The 21,488-nt window shown below is 45.8% G+C and overlaps 1 protein-coding gene across 3 annotated transcripts in view; it reads right to left on the reverse strand.

Annotated features, from left to right (window-relative positions):
* Positions 1-2,824, reverse strand: part of CTDSPL2 (CTD small phosphatase like 2) — a 408,424-nt gene extending 405,600 nt beyond the window's left edge. Inside the window, exon 1 of one of the 3 annotated variants that reach the window (XM_069222959.1) lies at positions 2,670-2,824. The gene's annotated coding sequence lies outside the window, so the exon portion shown is untranslated. Of the gene's footprint in view, positions 1-2,474; positions 2,559-2,669 lie in introns of those variants that run through there. The other 2 variants (XM_069222958.1, XM_069222960.1) reach the window with 2 other exon arrangements.
* Between the last annotated feature and the right edge of the window lie 18,664 nt (positions 2,825-21,488).

Raw genomic sequence — 21,488 nt, forward strand, 5'->3', positions numbered from 1 at the left:
TGATCAGAAATATTCAAATTCACCCAAAGTGGAAAAATTAATAATTTTGACCATGAATTTCCAAGAGGCTCTGCCAAACACTTTATGTATTGTGTTAATAGGTTCACAGGAGAAATATTTTATTTGCTAGTAATGAAACATGACAAATGAGCCTGTAAAATATGTTTCCTTTTGAAAATGAAGACTAATCAGTACAGTCAATTGTTCCTATCACATCTGAAAGGAGATGCTAATATTGTAGCAATTATATGCAACTGAGATGGGATTGTTTTTAAACAAACACACAATTTTGATTAGGCTTTGAAATTCAACAATTACAGACTCTCTGAAAAGTCATGCATTTCAATGCTATCTTTTTAATGAAAGAAAAGCTACAAGAATTATTAAAAAGATTTGAAGAAAAGGTTGTATTAAACTCCGAAAAATGTTATAAAGCCCTGACGCTTGGCCAGAGTTACGGTGGTAACACAAGGGTGTGGAAATTTTATAAAATATCTACTTTGTCCATGGGGCAGGTTGCTTCATAAATTTACTTGCCCTGTAAAAAAAAGTACACTTGTCTCTTTGGTGCCATGTAAATTATGGCAGCTTTCTCATTATATAAGAGCTCTGATAACACTCTCCCCGATTATAATAGGGCTCGAAAAGTAGCAATTTCCTTATTTTGGCACCTTTCAGCAGATCTACATCCTGCGGCTGGAGATAGGTTAAGCAACAGTTCTAGGGTTGGAATGCCCTTTTGAGTCTGTGCAAACATACTAACTTGTATGTTTTAGTGGTTTTCAACAGCTCTTCTCTAATCTTTTTCCATACAGAGAAAAGTTGGAAATGTAATCCTGACAAAGGCAGAAGAAAAAACTTTCTCCAGGGTTGGGAAAAAGTGGTTGGAGGGATAGTAAACTTGTAAACAACAGATTTTCGCATGAGCAAATCTGCACAAGCACATTTGCTCATGCTAAAATACAGTTCACAAATATTTTCTAGGAGTACAATTTCCTGGCCTACTTCCATAAATTGTAAATTCATCAAAGCTGTAAATCTGCACTAATGCAAAGACATTTACACCGGGTGCACTTGTGTGACTTTACTTAAGAATTGTGGGCCTAACTAGGTATGTTGTGTACCAATACTTTGTTTTTATTCAAATTATATCTCTCTTTCTCTAGCCATGTGTCTGCTGGCTTCACTGAGAGTTATAGCAGTCTGCTCTTTCACAAGCACCATAGCAGCACTCAAAGTAGTGTTGTTCAGTGCCAGGAACTACAATGGCAATGTGTGCTTTTTGAGACCAAAAAATGTTTGCTTTTTGTCAACGTTTGTTACAATGGTGAGGGTCTGGCAGCTCCTGTAACAATAAAGGTTTACAAAAGCCATGTCAAAACAAGACACCCATTGACAAAACCAAAAGTGACCAACAATATTTGACCTATTGGATTTGCAAATGATGTTTGTCATGTTTTCCGTAATATTGTCGAAACTTGTTCAACTGATTTTCCACTATGAATCTTTTGGAAATACCATGATGCATCAACATATCGTTGTAAATTATGTTTCAAAGAAATGGCACTTAACATTTCACAATACCTTAGCAAAACATTTTTTTCTTGTTGCATTTTTTTGTGAACATTTCATTTTGAAAGCAAAGAATCAAACAGCTTGCTTTCGAGCTTCTGCAATTATTTGCATTGAATCAGAGCATTCTGGGAGAATTATACATATAGTCTCATTGTTAAACTTTGCAAACGTGTCTACACTTTTTTAATAGGACCACTGTCAGTAATTCAGTTGAGTTTGCAACAATTATTTAGAGCGCTCATCCTAATAATGTGACACGTTCAACTCAATACGCACAAATTAGATTAAGCAAGATTGCAACAATGTGTACTTTGCACGAGTTCAGTTAACTAAAATACCAAACTAGATATTATTCCGCGTGTTCGCACGCAAACCGCCATCCTGACCCACCCCAGGCCCATAAAACATAAATATATAAAAATATCCCAAATGGTGATGAACTTTACGTCTTACCAAATGAGCACCATGTAAACATTACAGTGCAAACTAAAAGCAACAGCATACACTTTCAAACTGATACATAAACACGGGCTACTGAGCTCAAAACATACGAGTGTGACAACGTAATTCACAGGTACTAAAAAAAGTAACAGAGCTGCACCTGTCCTCTCCCTAAAGTGGGCTCCGTAAGCCTCTCCCACTTACATTGGCCTCCCAGGTGCAGTTTGATCGAAAATTCCTGCCCCATCTACAGCAGTCAAGCAAGCCACCACCCTACCATACTGTTTGGCTCTCTTAGTCAGGGTATCCACCCCCTCAGATTCTTTCACCTGGACATCAAGTGCATCTTCCTATGCCGCTAGGTGCAGGTAGACGCTGAGCTACTTCCCTGTCCCCGCCCCCTTTTAAGAACCCATTTGTACCCATCTACAAGGCCCTCGTCTAGTAAATGTACACACCAATATACCAACCGCCATCCGCAGGTATCTTCCCGTGTACTGTACCCAGGACCCCCTTGTCTGTCTATGGGTGGCCGTCCCTAACCAGGGCCCTCACCCCTACCTGGTCTCTTTCTCTCCTTGTAGTCTCCTTCCCTTTGTAAGGGCCACCCAAGCCCCGTCCTCTCCCTGCCTAACCCCTCTAGGTACCCGTACCTGGCGCTGCTCTTGGCGCCCTCTGTCCCTGGCGCTCCTCAGGTCCTCCTGTAGCCGCTACAGCTTGGGCGCCATTTCCCGCCTACCGAACAGCTACACCACACGCCGGGACCCGGATGAACACCAACACGCATGTGCGCAAACTACGGGGGCGGGACCTCCGGGGCGCCAAAGGAGGGAGACGTCACAGGCACGCATGAGAGGCGGGGTCTGAGGGGACAGGGGCGGGGCCTGAGAATTTAGCGTAAGCTATTAAACGTGGAGGGCGTGGTTGTTGGAGGTGGAGCATAATGTCAGAGCAGAGATAGTTACCACCAGAGGGCGGGCACCCCAGAGTTCGCACTCAGTTAGTAGGTGGTGCAGTGGGCGGAATTACAGGGTACATTATTGAAGGCAGGCATGGCGAAAATCTTGAAGTGGGCGGGGACTTACAAAGCAAAACAAGACACTGACTCCAAGGGGAAAAATCACGAAATGTTATTGGAGAGAAGTGTAGTTGAAGTGCCCAAATGTGCCTGAGAGGTGTCTCCGGAATTTGGATTAGACTTTATCATGGGGACGAGAAGTTCACCAAATTATTGGTGAGACGCGAGTTTGAATATATATTTGGAAGAATTCCGGAAGGGAGATGGGCTTATCCACATGTTAAATACATTTGAAGTATAAACGTTGATTGGAGAATGCTGTTAATGGCATTGCCATAGCTCTGCTCATATACTGTCGTTTCTATTCTCCACCATTTCTGCTCAGCAGTGGAGAATAGCGACTATAAAACAGGTGGGACGCAGTGCTTTAAATAGGCAGGTACTGTGAAAGCTGAATTTAGCACTAATACATTCTATGTATTTTGGATTAAGAATTTGCATAAAATTTAACTAATGTATAAAATAATGTGCAACTTAAAAAATGTGCCCACTTGAGTGGCCGTTGTAAATTATGAAGTGTCTTTATTTAATGAATAATAATATTAATTGAAGTGCTTTCATTTAAACTGTTGTAATAGCATGTCATAGTAATGATTTTATATTATGTATTTTGCTTATTAATCGTAGGCCTTTATGTTAGCGAGGTTTGGGCCTAGTCTGCACAGCCTCATATTAATCTGCACTGTTTAATAAATCGAGGGAATGCATGTCCAGACAAATGAATAAAGGTATTGTTCACACTGTGTTGACCAAGCGTTAACAGATGTCTTTAACTTTCTTATGAGAATGGCTTGCTAGAATATCTTGTAGTAGAAATTGTTACACTATATAGTTTGATGCGTGAGACAGCAATGTTCCCAAGAGCTAACAATGGATGCACTGACTGGAGTACTGATGGATACAAAAATGAAGAAGAGACAATCATCGACATGTGAAAGACAGTTTAGTTATATCTTAAATTTGGGGTTTAATCCTTATTGGACTAACTGTAAACGTACGTTTTCCTGACCAATGACAACGTGAGAAGTTCTTTAGGTGATTCTAACTTAGCCCGACTTCACAGAGGGAGGCGAGGCTCATTCTATTCTGTTTGAGGGGCCTGAACAGTTCCTGATGATTTATTTCTATCTTTACTTTCTTGCTTAGGTTTCTGATGCTGAATGCTGATCCCTTAGACATTACTTCTTAAATGGTTCAGATAGCTTAAGAGTCCCTATGTCTGAACCATCCTCTTTCACTGCCCATTGCTGATGCTGACTGAACTGATGTCCAATTGTAGGAAAGTACCATCTTGCCTGGCATGTTACCCCCCATATTTCACTGTATATATGTTGTTTTAGTTGTATGTGTCACTGGGACCCTGCCAGCCAGGGCCCCAGTGCTCATAAGTGTGTCCTGTATGTGTTACCTGTGTTATGACTAACTGTCTCACTGAGGCTCTGCTATCCAGAACCTCAGTGGTTATGCTCTCTCATTCTCTTTCCAAATTGTCACTAACAGGCTAGTGACCAATTTCACCAATTTACATTGGCATACTGGAACATCCTTATAATTCCCTAGTATATGGTACTGAGGTACCCAGGGTATTGGGGTTCCAGGAGATCCCTATGGGCTGCAGCATTTCTTGTGCCACCCATAGGGAGATCTGACAATTCTTACACAGGCCTGCCCTTGCAGCCTGAGTGAAATAACGTCCACGTTATTTCACAGCCATTTAACACTGCACTTAAGTAACTTATAAGTCACCTATATGTCTAACCTTTACCTGGTAAAGGTTGGGTGCTAAGTTACTTAGAGTGTGGGCACCCTGGCACTAGCCATGGTGCTCCCACATTGTTCAGGGCAAATTCCCCGGACTTTGTGAGTGCGGGGACACCATTACACGCTTGCACTATACATATGTCACGACATATGTATAGCGTCACAATGGTAACTCCGAACATGGCCATGTAACATGTCTAAGATCATGGAATTGTCACCCCAATGTGACAATTCCAGTGGAGTACGGTGGTATGGTTGAAGGTGACGTGGGTGCTTGAGGAGAAGATGGGATCAAGCGTGTGGCCGGCGATGTGGGTTGGTGTGTTGACGAGTTGTCTGAGGCCGTGTTTGGTGAGGTTGTCGATCAGAGTAGTGGAGTTGGTGTCATTGTTGTTCTCCAGGTGGAAATTTAGGTCCCCGAGGAGGATGTAATCCGTTGAGGTGAGTGCGTGGGTGCTGGTGAGGTCGGCAAGGGATTTGCTGAATGGTGCTTGTGGTCTGGGGGGTCTGTAGATGAGCGTTCCTCTGAGAGTGGTGTTGGGGTCGGTGTGGATGCGGAAGTGTAGGTGTTCGGCGGTCTTGAGGGAGTTGTCAGTGTGGGTGTCGACCTTGAGAGTGGATTTGTGGGCGATGGCTATTCCTCCTCCGATTCCGTTGTTGCGGTCCCTACGGATGATCTTGTAGCCGTCCGGGATGGCTATTGTGATGTCGGGCGCCGAGGAGTCGTTCCACCAGGTTTCGGTCAGGAAGGCTACGTCTGGGGTGGTGGAGTCGAGCAGGTCCCAGAGCTCGATGGCGTGCTTGCGTGCGGAGCGGGTGTTGAGGAGTATGCAGTTGAGGTGGTTAGTTTCGGTCTTAGTTGGTTTTGTTTTTCTGTCGCAGGTGAATCTGCAGGTGCGGCATGAAAAGGGTCCTTTGGTGTTTCTTGGTGAGGACTGGAAGTATGCTGTGATGCGGCCGGGATTGAGGACGTTGAGTTGGTCGGCTCTGCCTCCTGTGGCTCCACCTTGTAAGTAGAGCCCTTTCCCTGGTTCCTCTGAACTCCTGACCCCGTCAGGACTTCGAGGCCCTCCTCCACCCGCAGGCTTCTGCCTGTGCCTCATCCCTGGTGTCTAGTGGGAGAGTTGTGCTTTCCTACTAGGCTACCTTCTGCCTCTCTCCTCCTTTTCTCTGCTTTGCTCTCTGTTGTGCTTCACTTCTGTCCCTTTTGCTTCGCGCTACACTCTTCCTCATTTTTCTCTCACTCCGCTCCCTCTCTCTCACTTTCGCTCTCCCCCCTCTCCCCTGCCACTGCTGTCCCTGTGCCCCCCCCTCGTGCTGCACTCCTGCCGCTGCTGCCCCTGCGACCTGCCCCTTTTTTGTGTCCGCCCCCTTTTTTCGTGCCGTTTTTCACTCCCGCCTCCCAGCTGCCCTCTCTCCTCCCGCCACCTCCCTACTTAATGGCACCCGCTGGCACGCCAAAGGCAAGCCCGTCTGCACCCGTCCGCGCCCAGTGGCAGAACCTCTGGTTCCTGTCCCCCCACTGCCACCACGCACGTCTTCACTACGACGACACCACCCTCCACGCCCTCAACACCTGCTGCTCTCCCGCAGACCACCCAAGCGGACCCTTCTCCTGTCGGAACTGCACCTTCACCAGCCTCCACGCCAAAGACCCACCCACCAAGACAGGACGCAACCATCTCAGATGTATCCTCCTCAACACCTGCTCTGTCACAAGCACGCAGTAGAGCTATCAAATATACTGGACTCAGCCTCCCCAGATGTCGCCTTCCTGACTGAGACCTGGATGAACCCCTCCTCAGCACCTGACATCGCCATAGCCATACCGGACGGCTACAAGATCACCCGCAGGGACTGCTCCAACAAACCAGGAGGAGGCATTGCCATCATCCAACCTCAGGGACCCTCAGGATGATGACCAGCACCGCAGACACCCTCAGCACCGCCGAACACCTGCACTTCCAGATCCACACTGACCCAAACACCACCCTCCGAGGGACCCTTGTCTACAGGCCCACTGGCCCGACACAGTTCAGCGACTCCATCACGACATCATCAGCACGCACGCTATCGCATCCAATGACTACATACTTCTCAGGGTCTTAAACTTCCATCTCGAGAACAACAACAACACCGCAACCCTGCTCAACAACCTCTCCAACCTCGGCCTCAAACACACTCAACCCTATTTTCTCCGCCAGCAATCACGTCTCCTTCAGCCACATCACCGAACGCCACTGGACAGACCACCGCTGCATCCACTTCTCCTTCAGGAAACCCACAACACACCACCACCCACAATGGATCCCCCACTGCAGTTGGAACAAGGTCACCGATGGCCAACTTATCGCGACCCTCTCCCGGAACCCACCCATCGACACCACCAACACTGATGCAGCTGCCTGCAGCTTCAAGCAATGGGTCGACACCTGTGTGTGTGACTCTCGCCCCAATCAAGAATCCCTCCAACAGACACACCGACAGAAAGGCCTTCTGGTTAACCGCCGACCTCCACGAATCTAAGCAAACCTGCCGAAGACTCAAAAGAAAGTGGCGCCAAGATCAGACTCTGGACAACTACACAGCCTTCAAAAACGGCATCCGCAGACACCACCAACTCATCCGAGCCTCCAAGAGAAACGCCTTCAAAGACCGAATCAACAACAACGCACACAGCCACAAGGAGCTCTTCAGTGTCGTGAAGGAATTCTCCAACCCCAGCTCCAACGCCAATGACATCCCGCCATCCCAAGACCTCTGCGACTCCCTAGCCTCCTACTTCCACCGCAAGATTGCAGACATCCACAACAGCTTCAGCACCCAGACCCCCTGGCAACCACAAACACCACAGATTCACCTCCGACCAACCTCCTGCTCTCCTTGTCCCCGTCAACGTCAACGACACCATCAAAGTCAGGAACACCATTCACTCCGGCTCTCCATCTGACCCCTGCCCTCACCACATCCTCAACAAAGCAAGCTCCGTCATTGCACCCCAACTACGGAAGATCATCAGCAGCTCCTTCGAGTCCGCCATCTTCCCGGAGGGCTGGAAACACGTCAAGATCAACGCCCTCCTCAAAAAACCCAAGGCGGACCCAAAGGACCTCAAGAACTTCCGGCCTATCTCCCTGCTCCCCTTCCCGGCAAAAGTCATCGAGAAGGCTGTCAACAGACAACTAACCCGCTTCCTCGAGAAGAACTGCACCCTGGACCCTTCCCAATCCAGATTCCGCAGCAACCACAGTACCAAAACCGCCCTCATCGCCGCCACCGATGACATCAGAACCATACTGGACAACTGCGAAACCGCGGCCCTCATCCTCCTGGATCTTTCAGGCGCGTTCAACACCGTCTGCCACCACACCCTACGCTTATGCCTCAGCAATGCAAGAATCCGTGACAGAGCTCTGGACTGGGTCACCTCCTTTCTCACCGGCAGAACCCAGAGAGTCCGCCTCCTCCCATTCCACTCGGAGGCCCCCAAAATCATCTGTGGCGTACCCCAGGCTTCGCCCCTCAGCCGACCCTCTTCAACGTCTACATGGCACCACTTGCTAATATCGCCCGATCTGACAACCTCAACATCATCTCATATGCCGACGACACCCAGCTGATCCTCTCCCTCACCAAGGACTCCGCCAAGACCAATCTCCAAGAAGGAATGAAGGCCATAGCCGAATGGATGAAGAGCAGCTGCCTCAAACTCAATCCCGACAAGACGGAAGTCCTCATCTTCAGCTCCACCCTCTCCGCATGGGATGACTCCTGGTGGCCTACTGCTCCAACTCCCACTGACCTTGCACGCAGCCTAGGATTCATCTTGGACTCCTCATTATCCATGACCCAGCAAGTCAACGCCATCTCCTCCTCCTGCTTCAACACCCTCCGCATGCTCCGAAAGATCTACAAATGGATACCCACCAAAATCAGAAGTAGTCACCGAAGCCCTCGTAAGCAGCAAACTGGACTACAGCAATGCCCTCTATGCAGGAACCATGGCCAAATTGCAGACGAGGCTGCAACGCATCCAGAATGCTTCTGCACACCTCATCCTGGACATCCCTCGCCACTGCCACATCACAGACCAACTGAGAAACCTGCACTGGCTCCCAGTCAACAAGAGAATCACCTTCAAACTCCTCACCCACGCTCACAAAGCAATGTACCACTCCGGACCAGAATACCTCAACACACGGCTCTCCATCTACACCCTGACCCGGCATCTCCACTTCGCCGACTTCGCCCTAGCAACCGTCCCACGCGTCCGCAGAACTACAACCGGCGGTAGATCATTCTGGCACCTCGCCGCCAAAATGTGGAACACTCTTCCCACCCACCTGTGCCAGACCAAAGACCTCCTTACCTTCAGGAAACTTCTCAAGACCTGGCTGTTCAAGCAGTAGCAGCACCTCTCCCCTCCTCCCTCCACTCCTCAGTGCCTTTAGACCCTCACAGGTGATTAGTGCACTTTACAAATTACTGATTGATTGATAGATTTGGTAGAGAAATTGGTAAAGGTTAAGATTTCAGATTCAATGTCTCCCTAAAAACCTACTATGACTTTCCCAAAACCTTAGAGCTTGCCAATACTTGTTTGAGGATGTTCTTGGCGTTCTAGTGACAGTGTGAATGAAATAGGTTTTGCACTTGCACAGCTTAAGCAAATCGCAGGTGAAATGTGATGTTTGAGGGTTGTTAGAGAGTTTGCGTACTCCAGATGAAGTTGTTTAGGGGGATTGCGTACTCCAAAGTGTGAGAGAAGGGAAGTCGTCGAACTTCACATGTGTGTGGCGGTTTGTGCTAAAAAATTGCTCACGTGGTTGCTGGTATACGGACCCTGCGTGGTCTAATACTCCGGAGTATTGAAAAGTGTATGAGACACTTGCTTTATGTGGTAATTTGTCTGTTTAATAGGTTGATCAGGCGTGGTTGACAAACTCAAGAGTGTGTGTTGAAGTGAGTGAAAGGTTTTTGACTGAGATTTGGTGAGTCCTATGTGCACCAGGATAGACTCAATGATCAGTTGAGAGGGAAATTCGCTGGTCGAATTTTGCTTGCGAGTCAGGGAAATTGAGATAGAAGGAGTAACAGTTACAGCGAAATGCCATAGTGAAAAATCTGTAAGATTTCTGAAGCGATTGTGTTACCCTACCTGTAGTAAACAGAGAAATTGGGTTTTGATTTTATTTAGTACTCGCAATATTTGCATTTAGTTTTGTGTGAATTTGAGTTGAGGAGGGCAAGCCATAATACTTTGTCAGCCGCTGTACGTGTGAGTGTGACATCACTGGAGCCGCACTGGGATAGGTTGGTTAGTGAGAAGAGTCGCAAACGGACTGGAGGACAACTGTGATGTGTAATTGATTAAGAAGGTCTCCGAAGAGGATTTTGGGATTGAAATGTACTTCCTGTTTTGATTGAAGTAGCGTAAAATTACAGAAAATTAAAAATGTCATAGCATTAAAGAGTGCCATAAGCGGAGATACGTTCATTCCAGCTAGAATCAGACAGTTTACATTGTTTAAACTACGTATAACATTATCATGTGCAAACTTCTCATCTTTATTTTCCTGAATGATTGTCCCTTCAGGGCATAATTCCTTGCAGTTTGGTCAAAATAGTTTCCTAGTGTGACCAACTCCTTGGGAGCCTTATGCCTTATGGACTTGACACTTTACAACTGCCACTTCTTGTTGTTTTTGAATTACATCCAACAATCCAATATGAACATGCTGTTTTTAATTGAACCCTCTTAGTGACCAGACTTGACCATAATCATGCACACCACTAAAATCAAATTGACTATATATATCTAGATAGATTCAAATTCTCTGATAAGCATTAAGCTCTCATTAAAGCAATTAATTCTGATCCTTGGGGTGAAGTTACATTTCGTAAAGAGAATGCCTCCAATGTTTCTGAAATAGAACATGCTCCATAAGGAGCTCTCAAGTCTCCATGTGGATCCCTCAGACAGGAACTGTCAACACACAGTGTCAAATCTGAATACTCTAACAGAACTTCCTTAGCATCTGGCTTGACTTTGTGCATATCACACCTCAATACAGTCATGCTCCAACTCGTAATCAGCAATATTTTCCCTTCCTTCACATTGTCAGAAGCAATGTTTCTGGGTCACCACACTTGGGTGGCTCCTACATAGGAACATTAACATCACTTCTGGCGTGGAAGATGCTGACAATGCTACACGGAGCCAAACTACACCAGCTACTGGCGCGCAGGGGTACAGCTCACAATTTTTTTTCCAGATCCAGTCTGACACCTGGGGATAATTCTAAGGCAAGGAATCTGTGGCTAGAAGTCTCTATCAGATGGGGACGCTTGGCACAAATTCGATTTTTCTGTACCATTCTGCCTCTGCTGGAATTTGGAACAGTACTACTGTTGAATTCAGTACCGCAGGACAACAGGGAACCATAATTTTATTAATCTTTTGGAGGTCTTGAACAATGATTGTATTGGGGAGATATGGGGTAAAAATGAGACCAAAATGACAACAATCACGTAGTGCCATGAAGGTGCACATATTGGTACTAGAAAGCCGGTGAAGGCCCCTTTCCTGTATATGAGGGGTTTTACGGTAATACTAAGAGATGGCCATCCAGAGGGAGCTTCCTCGATGTGGGGAAAGTAAGTATAATACTCCTTATCCATCCTCGCAGGAGAAGTCTCTGAGTTGCTCCTCGAGGCCAGTGCAAGAAGTTTCCAGTCTCACGGAACCCGTAGGTCGAGTGTGGGAGTCCATATTGGCTAGGCAAGGCAGGAATGACGTGGGTAGAGGCTTACCCTGGCACTGTGGCAACTCTCTTGTCCCTCAGAGAGTGTAGCCCTGACCTAGGGGAGGGCTCTTTGCAGGAATGGTGGCGGGCCTCGTAACAGGGCCCACGTCTCTTGGTTTTAGCCCTTCCAGGTCAGATCCACACTACGCTGCTCGGGGGCAGAGCCAGGCTTGCAAGAAGGGCTGATGACCCTGCACTTTGGGACCCACCCTTCTGCCACGTCTCTGGGGTGATGCCTTGACTCCGCTTCTGCATAGGTGTCAGGGAGTGCTCACCACGCACCCCTCAGAGCTGAGTTTAGCGCTCTTCACACGCTAGGGGACAAAACAAAGAGAATGAAACGCTCCACATGTGATAAGAGCAAATAAAGCGCTCACCTCGCTAACAGATAATGAAGCACTGTGAAGGCCGGACTAAGGGTCTCACGGCCAATTCTGGGCAAACACCGGTCTCAAGAAAACACTTCGGTTTGACACCATGCAGGGAGCAGCAAACAGGCAGACCACCACAATAAAACAAGTAGTTCCACTTGTGATCTTCTCCTGGCAGCCCTCAGCGTCTCAGTAGAACAGAGTCAGCGATCAGGTGGCAATAGGGCAACAAACAGAAAAGCAATCCAGTGAGTCCTTTAGGCCACCAGGCCAGTACGAGGCAGAAGGGCTACAGCAGAAGAGTAGTCCAGATGAGTCCTTTGAGTGCAGCAGTCCTTCTGACAAGTTCAGTCCCAGTTCCAAAGTGCTCTGAAAACATGGGTGTCCTGACAGGGTCGTGGGGGATGTGTGGGGCACTCCAATCCCCCCTGCTCCCTTGGGATATTATTTTCTGCCCCAGGTACCTCGATTCTACAAGTCCTGTGGCAGGGATCTCCGTCCCTCTCCTCGTTGGGGGGGACCACCCCCACCTCAGCGACCTCGCTAGCCTTTCTCTCCTCTCTGGAGCGGTATCTTCACTCCAGCGACCCCTTGAACCCTCTCACATCCACCGGCGCAATCCTACCTGCAAAAACGGGGTCTCGCCTTCTGTACCTCGCGTCTTCCTCATTCAGGGTCTGGGGGTCTCCTGGTGGTCTCCAGCGCCTGCCTCGTCACATCATCCAGCCAAACAAAAAAGGTGGGGGGTGGAGGGCCCTCGTAGGTGGGGCCTCTGTCCACCTCCCAATTTGCAGTGTTGTCGCTGTTTGCCCCTTTAGGGGACCGGATCACTTCTCCAGCTCCCTCCCCGCCACTCTGTATGGGCAAAATGCTCCAGGTGTGCTCCGGCGACGGGTCTGTCTAGTGGCAGCCCACGGCATAGCCTCCCATTGCCTCCGTCCGCTTCTCCACGGAGGCCAACCCCGAAACGTCTCGGGTCGGGAGGCCGCACAGGTGCCGCGCCGCCTGGGAGCACTCCGATCGCTCTGCGGTTACCTCAGTTGCAGCGATCGTCCGCCTCCACCGGGAATCACTCTGGGGGTCTCTCTTTAAGCCCCGGGGGTCGGTCTGGAGAGATTAAGGATATTTGTGCAGGATTTTGGGCAGAAGTCTTACGGAGCTCTTCAATGAGCGTCCGATTCCAGCGCCATCTTGGCTCGGCCCCCCAGGGATTGGCTAATATTGATCTTAAATACTGCCAAAAGACTGAGCGATGAATTATTGAAGGACATTTTAGAATATGAAGAAAGGATTAAGAATGATATTATGTCAAATTCAAAAGGACAACTAGCACAGATTCTATTAGATAATCAGAAGATCAAGAGCCTGAAAGGGAATTTGGCTAAATTCTTTCAGGAATGGGCATTCCCTTATGTAAATGACGCATATTATCAGACTGCAATACCGAATGGTCCCCTGAATAAGAATCAGGCATCTCAAAACAGGAAACGTTTAACTCCTGCAGAACTGGGCTATTGAGAACACAGACAACAAGGAGGACACTGCAGGTACTCAACCATCAACTTCAAGCAGATAACGGATCCAATTCACTACACAGAACAGGCAGACTGAGGACTTGGGTACCCTGCTGAGGAGTTTTTTAGGCCAGGAACAGAGAGGCAGCCAAAGAGGTGTCAAGCGTAAAAACTTAGGAAGAGGTTCCTCAGGATCAGCCGTGGCAACGGTTTCCTCCTCAAGTGAGAAGGAGCAGGGGAAAAGGGCACTTTTATCAAACATACTGAATGTATCCAGCTACAGCCTTTCCCCGATAGTAGAACAAGTTCTGAAGTAGGGCCTGGGCTTTGTTCTGACATCAACACAGAATTCCAGAAGACCATGAGAAAGATAAAATTGCACAAATTGTCCTACGATAAACCTAAAGACCTGCCCTCAGTTTTCTCATCAGATCTTCTTAACCCTTCCAACTTTGTACCTCCAATATAATTTGTGGGCCCTAAGGTAGCACTGTTTGAACAACAAGTCTTGAAGAAAGTGCCTGCCTTTGAAAATTCTAAATCTTCCACAGTATCACAAGGGATGAAAAGGAAGCAATTCAGATTTTACAGTCAGATGATCAGATTATATAAAACCTGCAGACAAGGGTGGCACTATCATGATCGGGAACACCTTTGACTTCGATGCTGATGTGAAATGTGTTTTGGGCTTGAGAAACCACTATGCCCCCTTGATGAAAGACCCTGACCCTGGAACTAAAAGACCTTATCAAACAGTTTGTTGAAGGTGCTTTAGATCAACTATCCATCACGAAGACTAGAGCTGATGTTTTGATTAATAATGATCCACACATTCCGGCTTTTTATATCCTTCTAAAAATTCATAAGCCCCAGCGCCATCCACCAGGGAGGCCGATTGTCTCTGGATAAACTCACTTTTGGAACCATTGTCCCAGTTTGATGACTCCTTTTTACGAGACAGTGTAATTTCTCAACCAGCATACCTGAAGGACACAATGGATGTCCTGCAGCTTTTGCAGGAGACTGAATTTGAACCCAAAAAGCAATTTATGGTGACTATGGACATTGAGTCCTTATATACAAACATCCCTCAGGATGCTACCTTGGGAGCAGCAGCTAGAGACTTAGCCGCACAAGAATGGTTTTATGACACACCTCAGACTTTCATTTTCCAGTGCATCAAGGTGAAATTGAAGGAATGTTTTTTAGTACAAGGATCAGTTATTTCCCCAGCCTCTAGGACTTCGATGGGTGCAGCTACATTTTCAATTAATCCAACCCATATGGTTTACAGTTTGACTTAATGGAAACGTTACATCGACAATGTACTACACATCTGGATGGGAACCAAAGCTGATCTGGATTTGTTTCTGGGATGGTTGAATGACTTGGATTCACATTACATGTGACATGGACAGCAAGGCACCATTCAATGATATATCTAGATCTGAAAATTGAGGCGTTGACTGCCTGTCTTGTTACATCAAAAACCAATGTATAAGATTTCCTTATTGTATTACACTTTATTGCATCCTCGAGCACTGAAGGATTCACTGTTGACACAATTGTACAGAGGGAACCATGTTTTTAGAAGAATCGAAAGGTTTACTGGAGCATATTATCCAATGGGGCTGTTCTAGACGGGTTGTGAATCTGGCGAGGAAGCAAGCCTTGAATACCACGAGAGCAGCCTCAATGGAGAAATTTCCCAAACTGGTCATATGTCATTACTACTGTATGATAGAAGTATTCACTTATGACCAAGTGACTTCCCAAATATCATCAGAAAACATTGGCACATTCTAAATGTGGGTCCTAGCCATGTCCTGAGACCACGATTTGCTATCTGGCGGTCAGCGAATCCAAAGAATAAACTAGTCCACACTAGATCCTGGCCAGCAGTAAGGAAGCAGAACAAGCATCTACCGTCAGTTAAAGGATATTTCCATTGTGGTGGTGGCAGCGTCTGTAAACTGACCTAACATACAAATGATGTAATCCTATGTGATGGCAGGGTTTGGTTCCAGAATAGAATGACATACTGCAAATCCTCTTCTGTTATCTACAGGTTGAAGTGTCCTTGTGGTCTCTTCTATATTGGATTGACTATTAGAAAGGTGAAAGTATGAATGTAAGAACACTTCAGCACCTTAAAAGTTAAAAACCTCACTACTAAACTAGTCCAAGACTTTAAAGACATGAGTCACGGGCCAATTACTTTTAAATGGATGGTTCTGAAAAAACTAGACCACAAGCCTAATGGAATGGAAGCGGCCCAACACAAAGGGATACTTTCTGGATTTTTCAGAGGAAACTGATAAATATGGGGAATTAATTGAGTGGCATAAGATTATGCCATAAATCTAACCCTTGTTGCCATCTTAAGTACTAGATCTTATGTTCTGTGATTCAATGCACCTGGGTCACCCACTGCCTTGCCATTGATTGTATTATACATTTATTTTTGTGTAACATTTGATTCAGGTTACCTCCTCCCTTGACTTCCATCTGCTGTCTACCCTCTCATGGCCCCCCCCCACTCACTCATCCCCCTCCCGGTTACCCTTTGATATAGCATCCTATTTTGTGCAGCCATTTGGCTCTGGTTCCGTTTAAAGATATGTTTTAGGGATATTTCAAATGGGTTGTTGCTAAGCATTTATCAGTGTTAAAAAAAAAGTATCACTCAGGTGAAAGTGGTTAGGAACAGAATACTAGAATAAGCTGTAATTAGTTATACTGTGTCCCTGTCTAATGTGATAGTTGATCAGATAAAAATGGCACCTGTACTTCCTCTCAGAATTTTGTAGCTTTTTCTATAATTTTTTTTTAAAAAAAACTACTCCCAAGATGGATTACCTGTCTGGTTGACTGGGGAGTAACTGGGCTGCAGAAACTTGACGTCCTTTATATATTGTGAGGCATTTTGGTTGAGGAATAGATCCCCTGACACAGTGGAACCGCCAGCACCGCAGGTAAGGAGGTCTCGCAACAAGTGTTTTTCTGCTTTATCGATCTGCTTTGGTGGGAGCGGACCAGGTAGATAAAAGTGTCAGAGTGGCTTGTTCTGTGTGTAATGACTTGTTTTGGGTTTGTAACCCCGGCACTAAAGTGGTAGCAATTTATGCATTTTGTGGCAGTTGGCTTTAGCCTGATGACTGAAATGGGACAGATTGGGAGTTTTAGTTTCAGATGTGATGTCATGTGGCCTGATTTAGAGTTTGGCGGACGGGTTACTCTGTCACAGATGTAACAGATATCTCATCTGCTGTATCTGTAGTCAATAATGGGATCGTAATATAGTGGACAGGATATCCATCATGTTTGTGACGGAGTAACCCCGTCTCAGCCAAACTCTAAATCAGGCCCATAATCACGTCCCACATAAATGAAATGTTGATTATCTGTGCCTTCTGTGGCATTTTTGTTATTGCATGACTGCTGAGTCACTACAAGTTTGTTTTTTCACACATCACTCTATTGAATACAAATTCTTTTTAACTATAAAAAGATCGTCAAAACATTTTCTAGGTGGCAATGTAAGCATTGAGAATACACGAGTTGCTGTATCCAGGGTACACTGGTATGTGCTAGCTTGGTGGACATTTTGACAATTATTTATTCCTTACACCTTTTTTTTTACATTTCAGCACATATTATATTTTTTGACCATTGTAATTAGTTTGCTGTTCTTCTCTCTTTTTCTAGGGACAGTGCAAAATTGGGTGATTGCCTTGCCCTCTAGCCCTGATGAAATTGCCTTACATTTCTATGACAATGAAACATGTTGGCCTTTCATGATTACTGGTCATAACATGTGATTCTGTTTTCAACCATGTGCCAAGGTCTGGACTATTAAAAATGTATTGGCCCTATTCCCTGTACACATTTTTAATCATGAATGTACCAGAGTACTTGAAGTTTGATGAGGACCTGAAACATATTAATTGCAGGGTGGTATTGAAAGGGGCTTGTATGTGTTGTACCTCCTCCCCCACTGTTTCACAGAATAGGAACCAAGGTTGATGGTTTTCTGGGTTGTAATCCAGAGTGTTTTCCCTGCAAAAAGGATCTCTGCTGACGACGATAAGCAATCACCAGCGGGATTGTCACCCAGTGGCTCTTGGTGGTAGTGAGGCGACTCCATTTTTGTTTTTGTTTTACAAAAACAATCAAGCACCTAGTACAACATTGTTTTTTAATCGAATTGCATACAACCAATCTGTTTTTAGATCAGTTGATCCCACTGGTTGGTCCTCTTACACAGAAGGATTGTGAGAAGGGACTTTACCTGTGAGGAGTTTCTAATATGGGTATTGAAATAGGGGTTTTGTTAGTGTGTTGGATACATGTTGGGCAACTAAAGAGTTAGTTTTTGGCATCTCTTGGCATTGTTTCCCACCAAGAGAAGCTCACAAGACCTGCTAAGGGACTCAAGTGGCCCAAATGGAATACCTCTTGTAAATCTGGTATATAGAATTTGCCTTCCACAAAATAAAACACACATTGATACTATGGTTGTCTTTTTTATCCAAGTGCCATGCTCTACAAGATCAATCACGGATCTACATTTCCACAAATGTTTTCGACTTGCATAAAGCTACAATTGTATCTTCAGCAATAATATCGAGATTGTGTCTTCCTTGTGTTTTATTAATCAATATACCTATTTTGGACGACACATCAGCTTTAGCATCCTTTGTTCCTGACTATTTTGAAGGTAAGAGTAAATTGTGACTAAGCCGTGTTCCTAGCAAATAAAGCCAGTACTCTTGAAATACCAATTTAAGGGTCAACAGTCCTCATTCCGCAATGGTATAGCTTTGCTTGGCAGGCATTCATTTTTTTGAGAACATTTCTAATGATTAAGTTGTCCAGAAGTAGGATCACATTGTAACAAACTCAGCACTCCACCTCTATCATACTGCAAAGTGTCTACTTCTACAAAATAGAGTTCCTCTTGATTAAAATGTTGCAGTACTGGGGCCAAGGTGTATTTTTCCTTCAGTGAAAAAAGTGCCTTGTTGGCTTTAGGTGCTCACTTAAATGGAACCCCCTTTTGAAGTAGTCAAGAAATCAGGGTGATGATCTCGGAAAAATGGGGAATAAAGCACATATAGAAATTAGCCCAGGAAAATCTATTCTTCTTTCACAGTGCTACGAGTTGGTCAGGATGGAATAACTTTCACCTTTTCCGATCCATTTGGAATCCTTAGGGTGAGATGGCAAACCCTAGAGACCCCATTGTTAATACATGAAAAGCACATTTTTCTATTTTGGCAAGCAACTGATTTTCTCTTAATTTTTGAAGGACGGCTGTGACATTAGTTATGTGCTCCTCCTGGGTCTTTAATATTTCAGGATATCATTGATATGTCTAGAAATTCCCTAGTGACTTCATTTATGAAAAACAAAAATGTGGCAGAGGCATTACAAATCCAAAGGCACTACACAATATTTAAAGAGGCCAACCTTGGTGTGGTAGGCCATCTTCCACTTTTTTTTTTTTGGGAGGGGAGAACAAAGAACAGGAGGGATGAATCTGGAGATAAAGAATGCCAGATGAACCTGGTACTAAGTAATTCATCCAAATATATGTTCAAATGTTGGCCTTCTGGTTCTGACAGTGAATCTATTCTGCTACAAGGTAGCACCATTATTGGCACTAATCAATTCTGCAGTTGAAACTCTGATGAGGAAGTAAAAGAGTTGCCTTAACCTCATTGAAGACATCCGAAAACTCTATTGTGATGGTGTTAGGGTACCCTCATTAAAACAATGCTTAAGAAGATGTGAGAATCTAGGATTACCTTCAGTGAACGCCTGTCAATCTGGAATTACGTACTTGGAGCCATGGAACACCTAGAATGGCTATACAATGTGTGTACCAATTAAATCTAAACTTGCACTCCCATGATGTGTCTGTTGTCACACATTAACATTGGTTCAGTCTAAACGATTATTAGCCCTGGCAACTTTTCTGGGCCTTCTACAGCTTGATCAGGTTTCCCTTTTTTGACTCCCCGCTTTCTTTTTTTTGCCTGGCTGAATAACCACTACTTGGGAGCCTCCTTTTGAATGTCCCTGTAGTGCAGAGGTCTTCAAACTGGGGGGTGGGCCCCCCTAGGGGGGCCTCAGGTGATTGCAGGGGGGGCCCCAGACTCTGGCCAAAATAAATATTATACAGATAACAGGCCTTTGTTTTAAGCAGAAGCATGTTATTGTAGTTTTAAAAAGGTAACAGTACTTAACTGCAATGTTTTAATAGGTTTAGACATATTTAAAAATTGCCATGTTTATAAAATAATTGTGAATAAATCTGAGGGGGGGCCCAATGATTTTTATTTTTCAACTGGGGGGGCGCGGCATTAAAAAGTTTGGAGACCCCTGCTGTAGTGGGTTCTTTTTCTACACGTGATAGGTATGCAAATGACTTTGTCGGCACAGTGCTTGGTTGTAATTTCCTTTTATTTGTGCTCTATTTCAGGGTCTTTCTTGTCTCTTTCTTTGGGAAAGTTTCTTTTCTCCTTCTCTTCTTCTTTTATATCATAATGGTAATGAGATTCATTTTTCTCCTTTAGGCTATTCCGATGGGTATCAGTACCCCGTCTGCCTGATGGTCGAGTATGGCCAGGAGCTCGTCCCAGAAGAGGTTGACCGGTTTCCCAAAAAAGAAAGAACGGGAAAACAGGTAAGTGCAGATGTTGGTTTCAGGGACTTTATAGGGTTAGTGTGGTTGTGGAAGGGTAGGGGTGCAGGGGTGTGCGTGGGGACTAGATTTATAGTGCGTTCACCTTGCCCGTGCATAGACTGTCTCTTTCTCTCTCTCTCTCTGCTCTAGTTTTTATATAGGAGGATGGTTATCTTCACCACCTCTTCTGTGTATGTTAGACCGTTTCGCCTTCCCTTAAACATCTGCCCCCAATCCTCTCTCAACTCCCTCAAGGCTTCTCCCACCCCTCATCCATTCGGGTAGGAATTTTAATGTGAGGTACGATCGTACCTGAGTATGCCACGCCCCTCCTGGGACGTGGCGCTTTCTCCGTTTCTCCTCGGCGTCTCTATGGGGATCTTCGGATCCGTCCGCAGCTGCTCCTCGGTCTCGGGATTCCGCCGGTCGTGGTCTTGCGTTCTTCGGTTTCCCAGATTCGAGTTCCTCCTTCGATTCCGGGCGTTACTCTCTCTTCCGTCGCCGTCCACAAGTCTTCCTCCGGCTTGTTGGACACACACACCTTCCTCTCCGCTTCTCTCCCTATTTCCGTCTTTGTGACCCGGATATCCTGCTCCGACGTCACTTCCTGTTCATCTGTTCTCACGGCCGTAGCCCCAGGGCATGGTTTCATCGGCTCGGGGTTATGTCTCGTAACCGCGGCAATGGACGCCCGGTTACATTTCCCTCCCCACGATTGGGGCTGTTCGAGTCCCAGAGCGACCGGATAACAAGATAAGTAGTCGGCCTGTCCCATTACCTCTCCTGGAAGGTGACATACCTGAAAGGAAAAAGGTTGAAGTTCCATAAACCATCTTAGAATACGGTCATTGGTATCTTTGTGTCTTGATAGCCATGCAAGAGGAGCGTGATCAGTATATAGTAAGAAAGGTCGCCCCAGAAGATAATACTGTAGGCTTTCTATTGCCCACTTGATGGCCAAACACTCTCTTTCTATAATTGGGTATCGTTGTTCTCTTGCCAGGAGTTTATGGCTTATGAACACAATGGGGTGGCTTGTGTTCTCTTCATCTTTGTGAAATAGAACCGCACCCAACCCTACATCCGAGGCATCAGTTTGTTAGTGGAAGGGGCGGCTGAAATCAGGACAGCACAATATTGGGTGAGTTGTGAGACACTTTTGTAGAGTTCGATAACTATGGTGTTGGGACAGGTTTAGGCTTGCTATTTTTGTGGGCTGCCCCTTTTTTTAAGAGATCAGTTAAAGGCGCA

This window comes from Pleurodeles waltl, chromosome 3_1 (genome assembly GCF_031143425.1).
Source record: "Pleurodeles waltl isolate 20211129_DDA chromosome 3_1, aPleWal1.hap1.20221129, whole genome shotgun sequence".
Taxonomy (NCBI): domain Eukaryota; kingdom Metazoa; phylum Chordata; class Amphibia; order Caudata; family Salamandridae; genus Pleurodeles; species Pleurodeles waltl.